The sequence below is a fragment of the Phalacrocorax aristotelis genome, chromosome 3, assembly GCF_949628215.1.
Source record: "Phalacrocorax aristotelis chromosome 3, bGulAri2.1, whole genome shotgun sequence".
NCBI classification, from domain to species: Eukaryota; Metazoa; Chordata; class Aves; order Suliformes; family Phalacrocoracidae; genus Phalacrocorax; species Phalacrocorax aristotelis.
This window is the reverse complement of record NC_134278.1, coordinates 107232010-107253489: the sequence shown is the minus strand read 5'-3', so window position 1 is coordinate 107253489 and position 21480 is coordinate 107232010. Positions and strand designations below refer to the sequence as shown.

The 21480-nt window shown below is 41.0% G+C and overlaps 1 protein-coding gene across 1 annotated transcript in view; it reads left to right on the top strand.

The window, feature by feature from the left end:
* The window catches only part of TRERF1 (transcriptional regulating factor 1), a 105190-nt gene that overhangs the window by 56173 nt on the left and 27537 nt on the right, over nucleotides 1-21480 (top strand). The window contains exon 3 of the mRNA XM_075088992.1: nucleotides 15841-15929. The gene's annotated coding sequence lies outside the window, so the exon portion shown is untranslated. The remainder of the gene's footprint in view (nucleotides 1-15840; nucleotides 15930-21480) is intronic.

The window sequence follows — 21480 nt, the reverse complement described above, 5'->3', positions numbered from 1 at the left end:
TTTTTTTTTTTTATTACAGAATTCACTTATGGAGAAGAACACTGTTAGATAGGAGTAAGGTATTTTGTGGGAAAGCATCTGTGAGAGCATCTTGTGATCTTACTGGGCAGTGTTACTGGGAAGTGGTTTGCTGTTTTTGACTGGGAGGGTGGGCACATTTTGCCACTCGTGTTTTAATGGAATACTCCATCTGCTGTCTAGCCAAGTCTCTCTTGGAACATGAAAGTTTTGTGCCAAATGTAACATCAAATCAAGAGAAAAGAAGTGGGGTGTTTTCTTCAGTATGCCGTAAATGTTAAAACCCAGTGTGTCTTAGAGGGTGGATAAATCCAGATCTTTTTGCGTATCTGTTTCTTTGCTTATTTTAAAACAGCAAATACATGTAATTCCAGTTGGTTGTTAATTTAGAAACACATAGGCAAGTATTCTTTATATCTGTAAATGGCTGGTTTTTTTGGTTTTTCGTTCACTAATTTGATATTATCTGCTTTATTCGTCACAGACTATCTAATGTGTTGGATTCCTGCCTCTTGTCATGAATGTTATTTTTACCTTTTTTGCAAAGGCTGGTGCTATACCACTAAATAGATTTAATCTTTTTTTTTCTCCCAGTGTTAAGGAGATGCAGTAAGTATGTCATCCATTCTTAAGATTCAGAATTTATAATACTCACGTGTTTTGCACTAATCATCTGAAGTTACAATTTTTAATTTTCTGATTCTGTTTATTGACATGGTACTTTTTTGTTCAGATATGACAGTCATGAATCATTCAGCAAGTTATTTGATTCCCATGGATGATTTTTTTTAAAGCACCCAGGGGGAGGGGGAGAACTCTTTTTTTTTTTTTTTGCTACTTCACCAGATTTAGGAGTAGGAGCTATGAGGATCTTTCCTTCCCCTTGCTTATTAGAAATAAAGCAGATGGTAACAGCCCTGTGGGGCTAGAATTGGCCATCCTATGGTGGTCCTTTAGGTATGGGAATGGAGTAAAAAGCCTGAGCTGGGTCAGGGTTTTCCATCTTACCTAAAGTCTTTCAGTTTAGGACTTTGCAAAAGACATGAACCCACTGGTAATTGTGACATTCTCAAGTCCAGAGCAAGTTCCTTCTGATACTAACTCGGTACTCAAGAGACAGTTTGTCCATTTGAGGATATGGCTAAAATGAAAACAGAAATGAGCCTACTGTCTTGTTAAAGACTTTATTGAGCATCATCTTGTTGTTAAGAGCCTACAAGAAGCTGAGAAATAGAAGTGAGACCTGGAAGAAGTAGGTGATGGTGATTTAAAGCATCTGAAAATGTTCAGGTAATAGGAACCAGAAACCTCTTGCTGACTTGGTGTCCTGTGCTTGGGTGCATATAAAATGTGTCAGTCTCTAGCCTGTGTGAAAGATCGGTAACTTTGACAGCAGACCAGTAAAGTTATGTCCACAGAGTTATGCTGCCATTTTTTCCCCCAAGTTAAATGGACTGTGTAACCCTCAAAAGAAATAAAAGTAGCAATCAACTGCAGATTGTAGAGTGAAGCTATATGTCTGTTACCAGTGGAGAAGTTGCGCAGACTGCACATGCTATTCTTTGCACTTTGAAAAGTATGAAGACCTATGAGCATTCCCAAATCTCATCTTCCTCAACAAACTCATCAGAAGCCTCAAAATAGCAAGGTCTAAGGTCTGTCCATCTCAGGATTTCTTAAGTAGTCCTGTGCTGTCCAAAGGAAATGGCTCGTGATGTGTGTTTTACTATAAGAAATATTTTTTCAGTTCAGAACTTCATAGTTCAGACTAGTGAATAAATCATCAGACTCTCATCTTCTGGTTCTCCTGACAGGAATGGGCATGTCTGTTGGAAGTAAGGATACAGTAACTTATCAGATGGATCTCCAGGACCATGGTCTGTAATTGTACCCTGGTTTGCTGGTGAACATAGAGAGGCATCACAAACTGCCGCAGCACTGCCTGCATTCAGTTAGTTGTGCAGAGTACCAGAGAGATGTTCTTCATCTGAATGGAAAATCAGCCTCTAGGTTGTGACTTCTGCTGGTACACCAGGGACAAAAAGAGAAGGCTGGAGCTGGCTAAAAGTAAGGTACACCAGACTGGCACTCCTCCATTTTCAACAGTTTTTTGCATTGTGCAAAAACACTGAAAAAGTGTTTGAGAAGAGACACTTACCTGTGTGACAGTGGGCTGGCTCAAGAGAAGAGTAATTCCATCATAGGTCTCCCTGTGATGGAGGACAACTTTATACCATCCTTCTTTCTGGCAAGCACAGGAGATCTCAAAGGAACGGGGTGTTGCAGATGGTTCATTCAGACCACTTCAGCCTTGCAGAGCTTTGTGCCTGGAGTTAATGAGATTACAACTGAAACTTTCAGTGTGCAAAGGAATTTCAATCTACTGTTGAATCTAGACCTGGGTAAAACTCATATGCAGAAGATTAAAAGAGAGATGCAGCTTTTGAGATAGCTAGTGATTACTGGAAAATATACCAGCAGGACAGTGTGGGACCACATAGACTTATCTGACTCCTGCATTACCAGAGACATTAATGCAGGGGAAGATGAGGTGAGGAATGCTTTGAGGTTTTTCTGTAAGATGGGCTTCCTCCAAGCCAATGCCTTGTAGGAAAGCTAAAATAAAAATTAAATCTATAGCAGGGTTCTTAATATTTAAAAAATAAAATAAAAAAATTTGGGCTCACTGCAACTCTTCCCTTTTCAAAGATAATCTTTAGACATTCGTGTTGCTATATTATCTGGTATAGCATATGATACACAGACTTTTTTCTGTCCCTTGAATTTGCAGTCCAGGAATGCTAAGAACACAGCAGAAAGCAGTACTCTTTTGATTAGCTTTTGTCTCATGCAGTTACGTCTTATCCAGAAGGCTTGTCTCCAAACCTTTCATAAGCAGAATTTGATTGAAAAAAAAAAAAAAAACAACCACACACCAAACTTTTTTTCAGGTAGGTCCATTGCTTATTAAAAAAGAAAGCATTGTTTTGCACAAGCCAAAATCACATTGCTGCTGTTCTGGCCTGATTCTTGGCATCTGAAGGAAAACAAATGTTTGTACATATGTATTTGGAGGCAACTTTAAATCATATATGCAGTACCTTCATTATATGTTATCCTTCTTTATTATCATCTTTTAAATGAAGCATGGTAAAAAGAATTCTCCATTGCATGATAAAGGAAAAAGTGTAAGGTTGTACATACATTGGAGAAAATCCTTTAATAATATTGTAGCCCTCCCCATGAGGTCTCTGCTTGAGATCTTTGTCACAGGAGACAGCTGTTTGAACACCTACTTTATGCTCATGCAGGTTAATGCTTTCCTCCTTTGGATGTAGTCTTAGGGGAAGGCTGTTCTGGAACATCCCAGCACTGTGATGCATTCACTGTATGCCTGCTGTCAGCCTTGCTGTTGGTAAGGGTGATCCTGACTCCCAGATGTCAAGCAGTGAGGTGCATGCCACCTGTATACTTTTTTAAGATAACTCTTTTTTTTTTTATTTTTGTTTTCAGTAACATTGTATCCATTTTCATACAAATATTCCACTCTTTATTCAAATAATTTTTAAGAGATGCCTGTCTTGCGTGACTTGCATCAATGTTAAAAAAGCCCTCAGCCAAACCACAAACAAAAAACACATAACCCCCTCTCTCCCTGCCCCCAAAAACCCTACTGCTCTAAAGTTTTGCAGCCTGCACCTAAGCTAAGGACCATGAGGTTTGACCAAGAGCAATAAAGGTGTTTCTGTAACATAAATGCTAGTGTTGTGCCATGGGAGCTAAGCGCAGGGAAACAAAGGCAAGGCTTAGTATCTCTTCAGGCCACGCAGTGGTGGCAACAGCCTTCACTTAGAAGTGTGCCACTGCTTTCTAAGTGGTAATATTTTTCATCACGGGAGGGGTTTTTGGAGACTTGTACCCCTGCTAGGCTGTACACTCTGCCTTCCCTTGTGTCTGGCCATGTTGAAGTTTTGGGGAGATCTTTAGCTGCTGACTCTAGGTAAGAGGGGCTGAAGCACTGCCTGCTCAGGTTTGGCTGGTATCGTATGAGTTGCCTTTGCTTCTGACTTGCTCAGCATGTTTGCGATGTCTCTCATCTTTCATTTCTGTTGCAGTTGGTTTTACCTCCTGTTTTAATTGTGTTTTTTAAATCAACTCAAGATCCCTTCTTGCTCCCCTTCTACAACCCCAGGTTATCTTGGCTGGTATTTGCAGTGATGAGGGCTGTCAGAAATGGCATTATCAGTGGCCTATTTCAGTCATGAAGAAGTCCACAGTCAGAACTAAAAATACCTGAGGTTCATGGCATTACTTTTCAATCCTCTGATCACATTGCTTGTATCCACTGTTCCTTGGGCAGTTCCCAAGGATGCATCAGTGGGGAGGCAAGCATCCTTGGTGCTCTGAGTTACAAATTACTTTTCCAGTCAAATCTCTCGCGTAGATACTCCAGAGGCATGAATCTGCTGTAAGTGAAAAGTGAACAGAAGGGAAACCACGAGTGTGACAGCACCACCATCTTCTTTCCAGAAGCCTATGATAAATCAGATAACACTGTTCTGAGAATTGCTTGCTTACTAATTATTGAAATAACATTACCTTTTCTTTGTGTTGGTAATTAGCATTTCCGCTTGAGTCTAGGGCTTGATGATAAATGAGTCTTGTATGCCATAAGTTCAGTAAGTGATGAAAAACTGAAGGCTGTCTTTGCTTACTCTCTTCTTCCGCGTAACAAACAAAACTGAGCTGATCTCTAAGTAGGAATGGTGTCAGAAATGATGTGGTCTGAAGGAGGAGGTTGTTTTTATTTTTATATCTCCATTTCCTCATCGAGTGTCTCACAGTACATGTAAACAATGCAATAAATAAATACTCTGATAAGTCCAACCTTAGCTAAGATAACCATGGAAAATCCTTTTATGTGTTTCTAAATCAGAGGATAAAAATGCATCTCCTACAAACTGGTAGGAGAATTATAGAGTAAATCTTTAAAAGCATGATCTGGAGCAGCCTAGATTTCCAGATAGCACACTCTGAAACTTCATATTCACATAAAACAGTTGATGAAAAATGTTGATGTAAAAATATGTATCCATTTGAGGTAACAGTCTGAGAGAGAGAGAGGGAGAGTAGGCTGAAAAGCTAAGGCAAGCTCTATAAAGTGGTACGCAGGTTCTGTCTGCTGTGCCGGCTCGTGGATTTTGAGACTCAGAACTGGATACGTGTGCATCTGAACAACACTGTGTATGAATGCAAGACTCATCTGAGCAGAATTTATACTAAGTGTGTTATCCAGTTTGTTTAAAGATATGACCTTGTTCTGAAGATGTTAGAGGTATTCTGCAGACTGGAGAGATAATTCATAGAGGCTTCTCTATATGACAGCAAAAGAGAAATCACAGATTTTAGCGGAAGTCTCATGTCTCAAGAAAGGCAAGAGAAACCAGTGAGCAGACTGTGGAAGGTTCTTCCAGAGGGGAACCTTGGTGGCTTGAATAAATGGGACTTTAGAATATGTCCACTGCTACCTCCTAGCAACCAAAACTTTTATGAGGTTCAGTTAGCGCACATCCACTTGCTTGGAGGGCGATTATGCATAATTAATGCTAGATTCAGGTCACCGTGACCTATACAAAATTGGGACTTGAAATGAGAGATGATCCTTGGGCTCCCTATTGCAGAGCCCCCAGTTTCCTTCACCTTCATGCAGAGCACCATGTCAGGATGCCAGCTGGGTCATGGGGAAATGCGGGCAGAGCATGCTGGTTCTTGAACTGTCTGTGACAATAATTCAAGCTCTATCTGTGACAGAGCTGAAAATGGTATGAAATGGTCAGGCATACGTTGCTTTCAGTTGGAAATGTGATGCTTAGTAACATTCCAGTAATTCTGAAGGACAACTTGGTCAACTGCAATGTGAAGTAGAGCCACAGATGACAAGAAAGCTTATCACTTTTTTCAAAGTGTTTCCAACTTGAAATTAATTTCCAGGAGATCCTATGGTGTTGTACTGTGCCTGCTATAGAGAAGGCTTCCTCTCTGGTGCTTGTTAGGCATTCTCTGGAAACTCCTTTCTGTTGTTCTGCTAAGAAACAAGCTGGTATTTTTGTCAGCAAACAAAGCTTTAGCCATCAATTTATTTAAAAGGCCCTTTCTTTAAGGTGCTCTTTTGTTCTTTTTTCTCCCTCAGTTGTCCACATAATTAAAAGAAACCAAACAAAACACACAGACACCCCACCCCCACCCCCACTCCACCCCCCAAAAAAAAAAAAAAAAAAAGGAAGAAAACCAAACCACTGACCAAATAATTCTCCTTAGCCTACCTGGGAAGGGAGACAATACCCTAATCTGTATTTCTCTCTTTATATTTCTCTTAGGTAATTGTTAAGCAGGATGAACTTGCTCCTTGCAGAATGTGTTTACTTTGTCACTTCTGTATCAATAAAGAACTTTTGTAGGGTGTCCTGTGGGCTTTGTCACCAGATGACAAAACTGGGAAGAGTGTTGTTCTGCTGGACCCATGTTTATTGTTGGCAATATCTTGAAAGTGAAGCTAGAGGGGCTGGGAATATGCATGTTCCAAAATCTAGGTGGTCTTCTAAGAGAAATCCTAGAAGCCAGTTCTCAAAGCTTCAGAGGCTGTGTACCTGTACCTGTAGGGTAATTGGGCAAAATGTTCATAGCTTAGCTAGGAGACCTTTTGGAAGCATTGGTGTTACTTTTCCAAGTATTAAATGCAAAATCTGAATTTGTTACAAAAACGTGCCCGGAAGCTGTGCTTAGCCATTCTCCCTTGCCTGCAAGCTGAAGGCACCATGGTATTAAAAAGCATTGTCCTTTTCCCTTTCCTGTCCTACTTCTGGTTATGTGGAATACTAGGAAAAGGAAACTGAGGATCGGCAAATACTACCTGCTCTACAGAAAAGTCTGTACAAGGGAAAAGATTTCTATAGGGATAGCTAAGAGCTTTGAATGTAATGAAGTAAATACTCAGTGGAGGTAATACTTGTGGGGAATAAATTCTTCACAGAAAGTTGAGAAAGCTGCTGAGTGTCAATGTTCCTCTGAAAATGGTAAAAGTAATTGTAAAAGCTGAATGGCGTGGCATTTAATTATGTAAGGAACCAAAGGGGCTAAAAAATATAATAACCTGGTATATCAGAAAGCAATTTAAAATATAAGCTAGGGAAAATGGAATATTTCTGTCACAGTAAGATGAATTCCACCACTGGCTGCATTGATTTCGTGTCTCAAGTTTTCTTCCATACAGATCTGTAACTGTGGAGGGGAGGGGAAAAGAAAAGGGCTGCTTTTGTTCCCTCAACCTCCCAAGCCAGCCCATTCCCCTTCTCAGCAAGAATGGTCTGAAAGATTTGTATAAATATATAAACAAGACTTAAGAATTTAATTAGCTCCGTTGGTTGTTCAATCTCCAGTTGTCTGATTTAATTGTCCCTTTCAAAGGGATCATTTGAAGCAGAGCTCCATATGCTCTATGAATGTCAGTAAAGTAAGCTTGTTAGTGTACAGTGCGAAGGCCAAAGCTGAATTCTTGTGGGTGTTCACAGCCGTTAATAAATAGCGTGGCAGTGCTGAGGAGGAATCGTTCCTTACACCCACTCACCCTTAAGATGTTTCCCTTCAATTCAGAAATGAATATTCAGTTGAAAAGTTATTATACATCTTGTGTCTTTCAAAATATCCTTGGCACTGCATAGGAGTCTGTCTGCAGAGGGGTGGGAAATTTTTTTTTCTTTTTTCTCCTCTTACCTTCTGCACGGAGGATCTGGAGCCAAGCAGTAGCTGTTAGACTTCTAGGTTTGTCCGCTTATTTGTTTGGGGTGGGGTTTTTTTTGGCCTGGCAGTGCCTTTTCCTGAGCTGTGGAGCTCCTGCTCCATCTTCTTGGGGCAGGGATGGCACGTTAGCATGGCACCAGAGGTCCAAGTGTTAGGCTGTCAGCACTTTGACAGAAGATCTTTCTGTGAAGTGTTGTCAACTCTGCCAAACTGGAGCAATTAGGGCTAAAGCTCATTTTGGGGTGTGCCTACTTGAAGGGTTTTTGTTTGGTGGTTTGTTGGTTTGGTTTTTTTTGAGTGATTGGGGAATTTCATTTAGAAGAGTGGCTGTTTTCCAGTAATTTTGCAAAGGGAAAGAATAGTTTGAGGGTTTTTCAAGGAAGCAGGGTTGTTTATTGATAGCGATGATTTTGTTTGAACAGTTTCAGTTACCTCATAGTTTAGAGTAAGGAACTGAAATTTTGCAAGAGTGTAGGCTTACGGTATTAAGAATAATGAAAAGAAGGGCTGGCTGAAATGTGTTGCAGGAGAACTCCTTGTACTGAATGATTGGATGATAAAGTGCCAGAGGAAATTGCTTGTAGATAAACGAAAGCAATGCATGTGGGAGGAGGAGGGGGGTCACAACACAGTGTATGCTCTGATGAGTGCTGCACCAGGTGTTACTGCTCTGGAAGGAGCCTTTGTGCTCGTCCTGTAAAAATGGCAGCATAACAGTCGGGGAAAAAGAGTGTTAGTACTCATTTGTGAAGGAACAGAAAACAAAACAGAAAGCATAAACGTGCTGCTGCATAAACGTGTGGTGCTCCCCTGCCTCCAATACTATGTGCCGTTCTGGTCCTCCTTGTATTCCATCTCACCTCCCCCAGCCCACAAAATGTTGCACAGAAGAAGAAAAATCCAAAGTATGGGGGACAAAGAGCTGCCATGAGTCCTTGATCTAGAGAGTATCTGACGTGGGAGACCTACAAAAATTACAAATGTCATGAAGAAGGGGATGGGGAGTGAGTGCGCACTCTCCTTCCCAGGGGGGAGCATGAAACAAGTGTGAGAGCTGTGAAGGGGAAGATGATGGTTCCTTAGGCAGCTCTGGGGCTGTCAAGCTTGACTGCTGGCCAGGATGCTATCAAAATTCAACATGGAGAGGACAAGAAATGGTTGTGTGGCAGGAGGTGTAGGTCATGGCCCTGAGGGAAGAGAGCTGAGTAGAGGTAGAGGAGAGGAGACTGGCTAAGTACCAGAGAGGTGATGCCTGGCATGATAGAAGAGAAGAAAATGAAGCTTGGAAAGGGACTCAGTTTTGGAGAAAGGGCTGGTTTAAGGAGAGAAAGGAAAGCAGCGGATGAGTGCAGGAGTTACAGGAATGGGCAGGCAAACCTCTGCCTACCCAAAAATGCTTGCTTACAAAGTGGGGATGGAGACAGGATTGTCAGCATGAGTCTGAGGTTCTGCTGTTGGCAAATACCTCTCCGACTCAGATGAGCGTTTTGCTAGCATGCCTTTCCCTGGTGGGCGACAGCCTGTCACTGCCATAATTTTACTGTATTCAATTTGACTGGTCTGTGTAGAAGCCGTATTAGACTGACAGAAAGACCATTCCAGCTTTTAGACAATATCATGTAATGGAATATCCTTTTTAAATTACACCACACAGATAAGATACTAAGTCAACCTCTTTCAGATTAAATGCCAGAATGAAAGTATGCTTTTATAACTTCATTTTAGCCTTGTTCTACATAAATGCACTTTATGAGGAAACTGTAAACTGCATTCCCCCCCCGATCTCCTGTCCAGCTTGGTACATATAATGGATTTGCTGTGAAGATAAATTAAACTCCTGTAGAGGGAGGCTGTGTTGGAACCCCGATTAATTTGCTGCAGTTGTTTGAAGTTATGTAATGAAAGATGGAAGGAATTGCAAGAAAGAGTATTATAGCCCTGCCTGAGGAACTGGATTATATTCTGACCAGTGCCACAGAGCAGCCGCCTGATGCAATTGCTCAAGGCAGGCATCTCCTGGGTAATGACCAGCTACACCAGTTATACTGTTTGCTTTGTGTGACTGGTAGGCATCTGACCAGTAGCTTGAGTCAAAACTGCTCTAAACATAATCTAGTGTTGTACAGTATCTGTTATATGAAGCGCTTTCCTACAGTGAAATCTAATAGATTTTGGAATTTGTAATCTCTTTGCCATAGCATCTCATCTGTAAGATGTGTTGTTTGTCTAAGAGGTTTGCTGTGGAAAGAAATGTAATACAATATTCCTGAAGCATTTCAAAGATGGAGAAACGAGCATATAAAAATAATCTTGCATGCAAGAAAAATCCTGTCCTAAGAAGAGAATTTTAATTTCTTGAGTTTTTCAAAGAAATAAGGTGAAATGAGAAAGCTGAACATGGACCAGGGAAGGGAAACAAAATCATGAAGGTGATGGTTAAGAGAGGATTTCCAGCATGTGGGAGAGACTGTGCTCTGATGTAGTTGTGTTAAGAGAGCCAAATTAATGGTTCAAACAATTGATGATAGTTCTGGTACTTTCAACTTTTTTGTTGCTGGTTTGCCAGTTGATATTACAGTTTTGTTGGTATTGCTGGTTTAATAAATTTACTCTGTTGTTGTTCTTATGTTTCTCATCTTAAGGTGGCTTACTTTCCCCTTTTCTGCTCCAAAAATAATTAAATACTATTTAATCATGACCAGCCAATTTAGATAACAGGATGCTCTGTCACTTTTTTGTAATAGAAATAATGACAAATACAGTACAGAAAACTCTTGTGTTTCATTGATTTGAAGCAGGTGAGGTTTATTAATTTCATGGGAAGGTTATCAGCTGGTGTTTGTGTATGGTTAGGTAGACAGGCAGCTGCTGGGCAGGAGAAGAGAAATCCCAAAATCCCAAATGACTTTTTTTTTTTTCTTTTGTATTCTCTCAGAATCACATTTTGGATGCTCTGATGGTGATCTGTAGGAAGTCTGAGTTTCCAACTTTAACACTTCAGTTAACTTCTAATGTCAAATGATAGAAAAGTCTATCCTGTTAAATATAGCTATTCTAGAAGTATATGTCAAACATTTCACTTTACTTTGGTAGAGGATACGCGTAGATAGTCTTTGATCTGTATTGTTGCTTTGATATCTAAAAATGTTCTTTTTAATATCTAAAAATCTGCAGTGCAGCTGTTGCATTGTCCTTGGAAGCACATGGCCTGTGCCAGGCACACTCGACCAGCCCATGGATCACATTCATGGCCTTCCTTGGTGTCGCTGCTCTTTGTGGTGGTTGTGTTCATGGGCCAGAAGGAGGTTCTCATCCTAACCTGCCGTTAGGCCTCAGAGCAGTAGCAGAATTTCAGGAAGGGGATCAGCATCTCAGAGTACGATGTAATCACAGTGGAGGCTGAAAGACCTCTAGGAAATGGCTCTGTATGGTGATCCTCAGACAAGTGGGGCTGGGGTGTTGCAACAAAAATGCTGCCTCCAGGCTGCTGCCACAGCCTCATGCCACAGGTAGCGTAACTGGTACTGGCGTTTGTGCCATCGCTTCCAGAGAGCAGCACTGTGTCTTTCTGCTTCTCCTTAAATTTGCTCTGTGAAGGCTTCTGCAGGACCAATTCAGCCTTCGTCTAGAAACGTTGCTCTCAGGTGTTGCACTAACTTGCTGGTAGGTGGAAACTTTGAGTTTCTGAACTGTAACGTGGCTGAAGAAAATCCCCATTCTTTGGTGTGTTGCCTAGAGTTTTACTGCCAATCCTCCATTTTATCCCTGGAAAAATACCTGGTTTAACTTTCAGTGTGAAGCTTTGCTGATCAATACATTACAAGCATAGTAAAGTTCAAGAAATTGCCTCCATTACTATCTTGAGATGAGAAATTGATTTAGCTGCATTCTCTCTCTGCTAATTCGCCTGTGCTTTACGTTCCCATAAAAGGTATTATGTGCTCCTTATTTTCCAGCAATGTCATCAATCCTAATGAAGAGAGAAGAACTAAAATTTATATTGTGTGTATGGGGTAGCTGATATCTAACTTAGCTCTTAATTTGTAAATGTTGCTGTAGGTTTCACTTCTCAGCTTCTCCTTATTGTGCTTCGGTTACATGCAAAATCTAGGGGATGGGATGGGAGCAAAACTGAAGAACATGGCAAAGGAATATAAAGTTAGATTGCTTTTTAATCTAAACCTCAAAAAATGAGAAGCTGATTAAAATTTAATGAAAGGAATTAAAACCTCATTTGTGAATTTTATGTACTATTGCAGTGTTTGGTCCTACATTAATTACATTGGGACTGTTATCAGTATTTATCAGCCATCAGTTTACTACCTCTGGCTCTAAAATGCCCAAAGTTTATTCTTTAATTATGGTATTACGTATGAGAGCTTTGCATGTATCTGCTAATTTACATAGATCTGCGTACGGGCAGCATTGTGGTTCTGATGATAAAAGTGGTATAGTGGGAAAAGCAACCAAAACAAATTAGAAAAACAGGAAAGGGTTTGTCTGAGCACTCCTGTTGCTGCTTTTCCCAGTGTCCATCAGCCTGGCCTCTGTCAGAAGCTGCCAGGGATGGTTCATCAGCAGAATACTTTGGCATTTTTAGGTTTAATCCTAGTGTTCATTGTTCCAGAGCAGATGGGTAAATAAAAAAGAAAGCAAAACTATGTACTATGACCTTGTCACTGCTTATGATATAGCAGTTAATTTCTAAATGAAATTTAAACATCTTGGCAGGTTCTAAACAGCTGTGTTAAACTGGGGCAAAAAAAAAAAACAACCAACCTAAACCGAAACCCACCACGTTTTCTCTTTTGGCTCCACTGATGTTAACCTTGGTTTTTCCCTGTGTCTCTGAATATTTCCTGTTGCAAACACAAAGCAATGGTATACACCTGTCAGTTTTCTAGAAGATTCAATACACCTATTACAGATCTAAAGGTGTTAAATACCAGTATAAAAAACAAGTTAGATAAAGCATTAGGTACATGTGGGCTTACTAGAACCTGTCTTATTTCAACAAAGATGGAAATTCATGGGATTTGCTGAGAAAAGCTGTCAGCAGATAGGATGCAAGCAGGTAACAGTTTGCTTTTGTGGACATTTGTAGCATTTCACCTCATGTTTGTAGCAAGACATGAATGCGCACAGGTTTTAGGTACTGGGACTCAATGCAATAACTTGTAAGCAAAAACTCATTTGGACCCAACAAAATCCGTGTGTCCCTGTGCAATGCCACCAGCATTTACCATCACCTGAGGTGTTCTGTCAAAGAAAGACATTTTGGGCAGGTGCTGTCTCCTGTGGCATGTGTCTTGATGGAACGGATTGGTGTCTGGATTGTGCTGTGGACCTCTCTGTTCTTGTGGGCCTGGGGAAACATGAAGGGGGAAGAAGAGGCTGGTGTTGGGCAGGGCAAGGGAGCTGCTTGGGTTTGTCTCCTCCACCTTGCTGGTGGGTTAAGGGAGGGGACTTGTTCTGTGCAAGGACCTGCTGGACTTGGGGGCCGGCTTCTTGCTGTAAGTAGTAGTGTCACAATGCTTGGGACCTATTGTCAGAGTTTTTTAAAGAATAATTTAAACAAGTGAATCTAGCATGAAGGTGAGAGAAGGAGAATGCTGATTGAGGTCACTGAGGTTATCTCTGCCCTTTTCCCACAAGCAGTCTTTTATACAGTTTCTTCTTGAGCCTGGAATGACTTTCCAAAGCCTGGCAGGGCTTGATGCGAATGAAGAGTTTCCCATTGACATCAGTGAGCTGTGAATTGCACCTTAAACTTCCAGACTTGTTTCATAGAATCATAGAATACCAGGTTGGAAGGCCCCTCAAGGATCATCTGGTCCAAACTCTTGGGAAAAGCATGGTCTAGACAAGATGACCCAGCACCGTGCCCAGCTGAATCTTAAAAGTGTCTAATGTTGGGGAATCCACCACTTCCCTGGGGAGATTATTCCAACAGCAGATTGTCTCATTGTGAAAAATTTTCCTCGTGTCCAATCGGAATTTCCCCAGGAGTAACTTGTACACCATTATCCCTCATCTTCTCCATGTGACTCCTTGTAAAAGGGGAATCTCCATCTTCTTTAGAGCCACCCTTTAAATACTGGAACATGGTGATAAGGTCTCCGCTAAGCCACCTTTTCTCAAGGCTGAACAAACGCAGTTCTCTTAGCCTTTCCTTCTATGGCAGGCTTCCCAATTCTTTGATCATCTTTGTGACCCTCCTCTGGACCATCTCCAGCCCAATCTGCTTCTTTTTTTGTATAGCAGGGACCAAAACTGAACACCGTATTCCAGGTGTGGCATGACAAGCGCTGAGTAGAGTGGTGTAATGACTTAATCTCTGCCAGTGATGCACTTGTTGATGCAACCCAGCATCCTGTTGGCTTTCTTCGCTGCAGCAGCACACTGTTCGCTCATACTGAGCTTGTTGTCTGCCAGGACTCCAGGTCCCATTCCACAGAGCTGCTCTCCAGCTGGGTAGATCCCAGCCTGTCCTGCACTCCTGGATTATGCTTTCCCAGGTACATGATCTTACACTTGTCCTTGTTGAACTTCATAAGGTTCTTGTTGGCCTACTCTTCCAGCCTATCCCGGTCCTCCTGCAGGGTGGCTCTCTATCCAAAGTGTCCACTTCCCCACTCGGTTTGGCATCATCCGCAAACTTCATCAGGGTACACTTGATCCCATCATCTAGATCACTTACAAATACATTGATCAGTGTTGGGCCCAGTATCGATCCCTGGGGGACCCCACTTGTGACAGGTTGCTAAGTTTGTAAAGGAGCTATTTACCACCACCCTTTGGGTGCGGCCTGTCAGCCAGTTCCCCACCCACCACTTAGACCACTTGTCTAGGCCATAACGCATCAGTTTCTCTAGGAGGATGCTGTGGGAAACCATATCAAAAGCCTTGGAGAAGTCCAGGTAGACAACTTCCACTGCTCGCCCTGCATCAGCTGAGCAGGTTACTTTGTCATAGAAAGCGATCAGGTTTATCAAGCACGATTCGCCCTTGGTGAATCTGTGCTGGATTTTTCCAGTCACATGCTTCATTCGATTTGTGATAGCCCCCCGAAGGATTTGTTCCATAATTTTCCCAGGGACTGGGTAAGACTGATGGTCCTATAATTTCCTGGATCCTCCTTTAAGCTCTTCTTGTAGAACGGGGTGACATTAGCCTTTTTGCAGTCTTCTGGGATGTCTCCCAATCTCCACGACTTCTCAAAGATTATGGAGAGTGGCCTTGCAACGACATCAGATGACTCTCTTAACACCCACAGGTGTTCAGGGCTTTCCCTAAAAGCCTTCTTGGCAGCAGCACCTACAAAAACAAATGTGTTGTTTTCATTTAAATAATTTAAGATGCCTTGTCTAGATATGTCTTCTGCACTGGGTGACAACCTGATCATATCTCCTGCACCCTTGACTTTCATTAATCCCTCCCTTCCTGATTGCTATACCTTCTCTTGTTTGTGTGTGTGACGATCATCATGTAGGTTGCAAGCTCTGGACCAGCAAATCTCCTCTCGGTGAGAGCATCCAGCCTGTCTTTGGGTTCTGTCAAAGCAGCATAAGATGCTGTGAAATCTTTATGGTCTCTGCAGTAGAGGCACAATCTTGTTTTATTTATTGCATCAACATAACCCATTCCTCATTTTGCAATAGGTGCCAAGCTGAGTAAGAAGAAGGAGATTAACTTACTCATATTTCAGTCTGTAGTTTGAAGAACTGTGGATGTTTCAATCCCAAAGATTTGACAGTGAAGCAGTCTCTCACTGTTGATATGGGAAAGAGGTTCTTGGTTGTTCTTTAAGGGAGTTATAGTTCTGTTCTGTGTCCTCTGCAATAATGACTTAAAGAACAGAGTAGCGTGGAGATACTATATTGAACAGAAATTAGTATTTGGTTGTGTTACAATAGGAAGCTCATTCTTGCAGGTCTGCTCACTGTTTGGGGCAAGCTGGTGATATTTTATAAGATAATCATGTGTGGGGTAAAAACTAATTTCTATACTTTGCTTTATATTTAGATACGTCACTTTGAGATCACAGAATGAAAGCAGCATCACATGTTACGGCAAAGACAGCACAGCAAGATACATGAATCCTCAAAAATCAGGTAATGTTGCAGCATTATGTGTCCACTTCCTATGAGGCTGGCTTTGTTTAATGAGGCTCAATGCTTTTTGACTGTTTTCCAAAACTGGGGCTTCTGAGTCTCTGTGGCTTTATTGATGGACTTCTCAAATATGATTAGTTGGGTGTTGGCCGTGTGTCCTGTAAAACATTATTTTATGTACCGCAGTATGTATGACACACAAGATCCCCGCACATCTAAATCTTTCTTAAAGGGCTACCTTGACTATATTGTCTCATACAAGCAAGGTGTGTATGACCTTAATTTAAAAACAAAACAAACAAAAAAAAGCGGCCATGATGGTCAGCTCTGCACAGCCATTGGATTTCATTTGGCTCCATTGCAATTTACCAACATGATGTATTTTAGAGGGCTTGACTTTTCAGAGGATCTTGCAGCTGCATTTCTGAAAACTGTCTCCTTTGGGGGAGACACTGGGTTCGAAATAGCTGTTACTTCCCTACTGAAAGCTTAGCCATATGCTATTTTCCACATACTACTACTTATGCCTGTTTTTTTAATTGTTTATCTGTCTCAGGATGTTTCCTTCTTGCCTGTTTTTGCAAATCCTAGCATATGTTCTCTGACTGTTTCACAGCATTTACAGTTACAGAAAAAGGCAATCATGTTACAAGTTCCAGAGCATAAACACTGTAGAGGTCAGGAAGAAACTGAATAAGTGCATTATAAGGATGCTTGCCGTATACTAAAATTGTATGCTTTTCATGGCTGTGGTCACAACAATAGCCAATGGATTGACATTTGAGCGGAAAGGCATGAAGTTTTCCCCTCCTCCCCCAAATCAATAGTAGTGACCAGAGGTTATAACATAGCCCCATATGGTAAGTGGGCAAGGTCTAACCTTTCTGTCCTAAGATCTTCATGCCGTGGTCTTGTCACATCTGCAGAATTAGGATCTTGCTGGGGAAAAACAAGTCACTCAGTTCAGTAATACAAGTAAACTAAAATACAAAATTGAGGGCTGTTTTGATAATAGGACATGCTTATTTTCCAGAAAGCATTTGAGAGTATTGCCCTTGATGTAGGACTTCGCAGAAGGTACTACAATTCGTTTCCTCTAAGCAGTCAGTAAACCAAGATTGGCTGAAGAGATTTTAAATCAGGTTTCGTAGACAGCTTCAGCCTTAACCAAATATGCAGGAAAGTATTGGTGAATATTAATAAAGTCATTCTGTTTATCACAGATGATCAGTCCCTTTAATTAATGCTGTCTTCTGTACACTTTTTAGTCACTTAGTCATGGAATATGCAATTCAAGTGCCCTTCTGGCCTTAGTCAAGGTTTGTATTTTATTTTTAATCAGTATTGTGAGGAGATCACATCATTTTATAGTTGCCATTTTTTATGAAGTAATATGATACCTGCTTCAGTTGCAGTTCTCCAAACCTTTCAAAGTACCTCGAAACTGTAACGTCAATTCACGGACAGTAAAGATAATCAGATTTGTTGAAACAACCTTCTTTGTTTCTTTGGGACTCATGGAACTGTATCTGCCTTAAACTAAATTGAGTTTAATGGCTTTATTTAGAAATTGGCCTTCTCTTCTTGAATAAACAGAATCCTGTTAGTTTTGGGAAAAAAAGTTTTCATTAAATTACCAGTGCCTCAGAATGCGTTTTCTACTTATAACTTAGATCAAAAGGAGAGGAAAATGTTTGTGCTTGTTTGTCTTCCTTTCTCCTCCCCCTTTTCTAGAGACTTTCCTGAGATGATCAACTGTTAGTTTTGCTGTTGGTTTTTTTTTTTAGCTTAATTGAAGTACAGAAATTGCTCTGTTCCCCTCCCAGTGCCGTCTTTGCTCTCCCCACCCCCAAGTCCAATGTGTTCTTTATTAAACTGAATTAGGACATTCTAGTCTTCCTTAAGAGTGGAAATGGAACAGCTTAAATGAGCAGCCACATGAGACTCGGCAGCCTTTCCAACTGCACTGCAGAAGGAGCTCAGCTGCAAAGCGAATGATAATTTTTGAAGGATTTGTGCAACTGTTGAAGAATTAACAGCATTAATATTAAAAAGCAGCTAATCTGTTTTTCTCCTTCCATTTTAAGACTGTGTAGCTTTCTTACTATGCTTGCTATAAAATCAGTGTACTAAATATTTTGCTTCCTTTCCATCTTCTTTTCACTTTTGCAGTTATTTTATTGCTTATGTTCTCATATACTGAAGTGGGGTTTTTGGTGGTGGTGGTTTTGCCTCACAATGCCAATCTTGGGTTTGCATATAGATGAGGGTGCGGATTTGAGATCTCTGCCATTCAAAGAAAGCCAAAATTGAAGTGCAGTAGAAAACATAGCAGCAGTTGCATCCAAGACTGGGATGAAAAGGTTTTCAGCCCTATGAGCATTTGTCCTTGCAATAGCCATAGAAAATTATTGTTGGTCCTTGAAATCCATACTGCTATTTTGGTGTTTATTCTAACCAAAATAGCCATGATCCTGATATCTTCTGACCCTTGTTTTCAGGCTCTGCCTCTCTTTATTGCTAGATCAGATGTCTTCAGGTTTTCTATAGATACTAAAAAAAAAAAAAAGCTCTTTGAGTTATCTTCTCACCTCTCTTTCCCATTTTCTCTCTGCTAGTTCACCCAAACACCTTGCTTGGCGTTAGACATTATTCAGCCTGTTTCAGTGCTATGCTGCTTTTTTCACATGCTTATTTCCTGTGCCAGAAAACACTGGAGCTAGGGCTTGAACTGTGGCTACACAAAGAGTTACGGAGGCAAATCTGGTATCTAAGCTGCCTGCAAGAGCACAGAGATCTCTGAAATATGCCCTTCTTCCTCTACCAATTCTGTGCTTCTCGGCCATCCAGCACCACTACAGTCATCACATCTGAAGATGGCAGAGGTAGTACCGGCTTCGCTGCCAAGAGCTGGGTTTGAGTAATTCAGGTGCGTCTACGTCCATTCTTAGGTTGCACTCTCTCAGTGTTTAAAGCTGCTCTTCTTGGTGGATTCTTAGTGGTGGTTGTACATCAGTAGTGCCCAGCTGAAAATTATGTCTGTCTGTGCTACTGCTTAAAGAGTGGATTATCATCAGCCCACGTGGCGGGGGCTGCTGGTAGCATCAGTGTTAGCAAAACCGAGGCAATCAGGGAAGGAACTGCTGTATATTCCTGTGTCTGTCCTAAAGGAAATTAGAGAGCAGGATGATGTGAATGATGGCTGTCTTGATTTAGGAATAGCTTAGCAGAAGATCTCTCAGTTCTGAATAACAAAACAGGCCAATAAAAATATTCTCATAAAGAAGGCTAAAAATTGAATAAGATAAACCCTGTTTTGTTTCTGTTGAAGCTAAGTGGGGGCTGGGGTGGGTGGAATTGAAAGGGAGGGAGGGAACAGAGATCTTCTGGTTTTGGATTTCATCTTATCCGCAGTTAAAAATGAAGCTTATATTCAAATAGCAAAAAGACAGCCACTTGAGAAAGCCCTGTCTCAGCCTGTGCAACTGAAGGGTGGTAAGGCATGATTAAAACATGTCTACGGTGCTGGGAGAACACATAGCAATGACACACTTCTGTAAGCAGGCATGCCTTAAGTGTTATAAAAAACAGTTTAGTCTGCTAAGAGTGGTGGTTAAACTTGCTTTAACTGATGTGTTACCGTCCCAGAGGGAGGCACATGAGGAGGGGGATGGTGGGTGCCCCAGCAAATAAGCATCTGCTGATACTGTTGCTTTTGAGAAGGTGCAGGTGCTCTGTCTTGCAGAACCTGGTTGAACATGGAGGTCTTTTTTGCATCTGCCATCTTGTCCAGTCTTCTTTTTTTCAGGCTAACTAGTAATTAATCTATAAAAGTATGCAGATTTTTGCTTAAAGAAGCAGCTGAAAAACTTGAAATAAGTTGGACAAACCATAGGATCCAATTCCCTTTTGACACACAGCCATGCAACCTACTGAGATGGCTTAGATCAGTGCTATAATAACTTAATGGCCTTTTAAGGAGTCTACTTCCTTTAGCATCTGCTCTCCTACAGTCTCTTGTCATCCCTCTCCATTAACTCAGTTGTGAAGCTGGCACCGGCTGGCATTCAGTCTTGGTTTTGCAACGTATACCCAGCCCAGCTTTCATGCACCAACCTATTTGGAATGGACGTCTTGCTCTGAAATTCATGTGGATTCAGGCAGTTCAGTAGTGTGACTGTGGCTTGATCTGTTGTTTACTAGAGTTGAAAAATTCTGCAGGCTTCACCTTTGTGGTGCATGACAGAGCTGGGAATGGTTTCTTTAATATGTTGCAACTACCATCTCCTTGATATCCTGTTGCCTTCTCGAAGTTATTCTGACTCTTCAGTGACATCGTTTATGAAGGAGGAACATCAAATCACCTTTACTGAAGACTGATAGTGTTGGAACATTCTTCCATTTCATGTTTACCAGAATTACGTTATGGCATGCTTCCAGGAGAGACTACTACTTGTATAGCTTTGTAGTTGCTTGTGTTTGAAGAGGGAGACAGTTGGAGTGTGTAAAGGCAATTCAGCCAGCTTGGCATGTTCCTGGTTTTCCGTCTGGAGAATGGAGCTATGGAAGTTGCAGGGGACTGTGCTGGAATGATGAGAGACGAGATGGAGTGAAACCTTGTCTCTGTTGAAATCAATTGAACTCCCATTAGTTTGACTCTAGATTCCATCCATAAACTTAAGTAGGGTATTCCTCTTTCTAGACAGTCTACAGAAATGTTTCTGTCCTTTTGCATTTGTTTTCATGTTTCTTTGTAATGATTGTGTAATTGGGATATATCTGTAATGTCAGAAATTTAATAGGTTAAGTAGCATAAATGACTGTTGGGAAGAGAAGCAGCACAGAACTGCAGAACCATTGTTGCTTTAAAAGTCCTGCTGCTTTTAGTTGCTTGATTTAACCATTTAGTAGTTAGAGTTGTTGCACTGATGGGTGTTTAGGCATGAGTGCTAAACAAAAAGGAGAAAAAGCACCCTTCCCTTCCTGTCATTGAAAGAAATAGAAATCATTCAGTACGCTGCCAATGCCTTCTCAGTTGGTCAGAGACTAACTTTGGTGCCCCTAAAGCCTTAATGATGTTGTGTACAGCACTGAAATACTCTGTTGGATTTTAATCCAACAAGAAATGTATACTGTTAGCATTTTGTTAAAGCTCATCACAAATGCTCAGTGTATACAGCATAAACCCCTTGAATTTAAGCCTGTTCAAGTACTAAAAACTAAATCTGTATCTAAGGAACTGGTTTATTACTGATTGTACTTCTATCAATGTGCCTATCTGTTTTTTTCTATGTTACCTGAAGGTAGAATAACAGTGCTTTTTAAAAATTTGCAATTTTCCAATTTTCTCCCTCCAGATCAGTGATGCTTTTGAAAGGAATGTTTTAGTCTGTCTGTCTGTCTGTCTGTGGGGGGAGGAGGGGGGAAATGGGTGTTTGAAAATAATGCAGATTTTTTCAAATGTGATTCTCATAGTGACTGAACTTGCCAGTCCTTTTGTGACTTGATTGGTATTTTAATATAATATTCCATTATATTTTTTTCAGATTTT